Raw genomic sequence first — 2,885 nt, 5'->3', positions numbered from 1 at the left:
GTTTCGAAGAGTTAGGGCAGGAAGCATCGTTAAAATGGTTCTTCCCACGGACCACAAATTATATTTGAATTAAATTTAATTCAAATTAAATTTGTAACGTGGAGGAATGTAGTGGCGGGGGTAGAGCGACGTGTTTCCGGTAGTAGTAGTAGTAGTAGTAGTAGTAGTAGTAGTAGTAGTAGTAGTAGTAGTAGTAGTAGTAGTAGTAAGAAGAAGAAGAAGAAGAAGAAGAAGAATAAGAAGAAGAAGAAGAAGAAGAAGAAGAAGAAGAAGAAGAAGAAGAAGAAGAAGAAGAGAGGAGCGCCAGCCTTGACAGCGGCTGGACGTATTCCTTGCTGCTCTGACCATTCAGTAGCCGAAAGCCATAGAAGCACTAATATGATCCAACAGGACAACGGGTAAAAAATAACTCTCAAAGACTGGGATATCTACAATACCCTGCGAGTATTTAAAATTCCCTTCAAAATAAGTTAAGAAATTTACAAATTTACAAATTTACATATCTACAGTTTTCAAACACACAAACTTTAATATCCACAACTGTTGTGAATACTCGTCCTTTCCTCTCTCCCTGAGTATCCTAAAAAGTAAACATCCTTTTTTTTTTATTATTATTCTAAAAACATTATAGTTTTCTCTGTGTGGACATACAAAAGACCATCTTTGGTGAATCTTAAAACTTTCTGTGAAAATTTGATTCTTCTTGTCTTTTCTTTCCTTTCTCCCCGATTATTTAAAATGTAAGCATTCTTTTTATTGCAAAAACACAACTGTTTTCTCTAACTGGACATACAAACGAATAACTTTAGAAAAGTCTACTTTAATTTCTACGATATTACCTTTATTTTCTCCCTGACTACCCGAGATATGCAAACATACCTTTTATTGCAATAACAGAAATGCACGTGAAAAAAAAAAAAAGCTAATGATAATAATGATACATTCTCTCTAGACGAACACAACTTCTCTATTCACAAATAATACAGAACAGAGTAAGTCGCCCCTTCCTTAATTTTTCTTACGGTCAAGGTCAATGTTGCTGTTATTCGCTGCTAGTAGTAGTAGACAATTGAACACTTTTTGACCGATCGGATCCCATCTCACTCCAAAAAAATATTACATTAGCCGCACTTACTCCTACTACCCCTACTACTACTACTACTACTGCTGCTGCTGTTGTTGCTGCTACTATTGCTGCTACTACCACCGCTGCTGCTGCCACTAAGATTTGCATATAATATTTCTGTTAGTATATATTGTTTCTTAGTCTTATTCTTTTGAATCTATAATTATTTAGATTTTAAAGTTCAATTAAATGTTTACAATATACTTAATTGTTTTATTATGATTTAAGTTATATAAAGTTTAATCTTTTATTCATGTTTTTATATCTATTTATTCTATTCTTTTTTTTTACGCAATATTTTCCCGAGACTTCTTTCTAATAAACGTTTTAGTCTAAAATCTTTTAGCTTAAACTATAGCATCGTTTAGATATGTATTACGTCTATCTTTATTAATCTAACCTAAAACTTCGTTTAAATTGTATTTTAAACGAAAGATTCGTTAAAATTAGTTTTTGCATATAATATTTCTGTTAATTTTTATTATAATAAACGTAACGTTAATTATGGAACGTTTATAATTTTGATATTTTTAATAATATTTTTCTATCTTAATATAATAAGTATTTTATATACGTTCATTTGTTATTTATTGTTAGTTGATATATACATTCTTTTATTATTATTATTGTTGTATTTTGACCTGAAGATTAGCTATACTTTTGAATAGAATTGATTTTCAACAGTTTTAATTGATTTAAATATTTTTTCTATTTGAAAATTTGGTTATGAAACACGTGTAGTCGTTTTATTATCATTATCTTATGATATTTAGTTTTTATTATATTATACTTATTTATTATGCTTTTACTTATTAATTTTTTATATGTGACTGTGGATTTTCATCGATGAGTTCATGAACTTTGGTTCTTTTCTCTAAAACTATATATATATATATATATATATATATATATATATGAGAAAGTTGGTATGTGAAATCACGTGGTTGGATGTATAAAAGATAATAAGAGTGAAAAAACTACAGAAGGCTTGTGTTATATGGTTAAAGTATATATTTAAATTATGTCAGAAAAATGTTATAAAATCTTTTTGGTATATAAACATTGTATTTTGAGAAATAACCGGTTTCGTGTTGTCTTTTCAAATTTCTCTACTTCATTGTAACGTGTTCGCTCCATCAAATTCCACCACCTCCTAGATTTCGATTATCTCCCCTATACCGGAAGAAATCCCTAATTACCTCCCCCTATCTAGAACTCTTCTCTTTCAGACTGGAGCGAACACGTTACAATGAAGTAGAGAAATTTGAAAAGACAACACGAAACCGGTTATTTCTCAAAATACAATGTTTATATACCAAACAGATTTTATAACATTTTTCTGACATAATTTAAATATATACTTTAACCATGTAACACAAGCCTTCTGTAGTTTTTTCACTCTTATTATCTTATATATATATATATATATATATATATATATATATATATATATATATATATATATATGAATTATATATAACAAGGGTACTATGGAGCATCAGCTTTGCCAAAAATAGACGTCAAAAATACTCCGAACTTACGAAAAGTAGCACTAGATTTTCGAAGGCATGGTTGGAAAAAAAAACTAAGTGAATAAGGATTGCGTCTTACCTCTACTAAATTGCAAGAAGGAATGCCAATTAACCTGGTATCATGATTTCGAATTTAGTGCCAAAAATGCTTGATTCTCTTCAGCCAAGTCTACTCGTAACAAACTTATATATCACTTTAACCAATGCCTGTGTTAATGTTAATGAGT

Source organism: Octopus bimaculoides, chromosome 11, assembly GCF_046866305.1.
Source record: "Octopus bimaculoides isolate indiv1 chromosome 11, ASM4686630v1, whole genome shotgun sequence".
Taxonomy (NCBI): domain Eukaryota; kingdom Metazoa; phylum Mollusca; class Cephalopoda; order Octopoda; family Octopodidae; genus Octopus; species Octopus bimaculoides.
Note: the sequence above shows the minus strand (reverse complement) of the source record.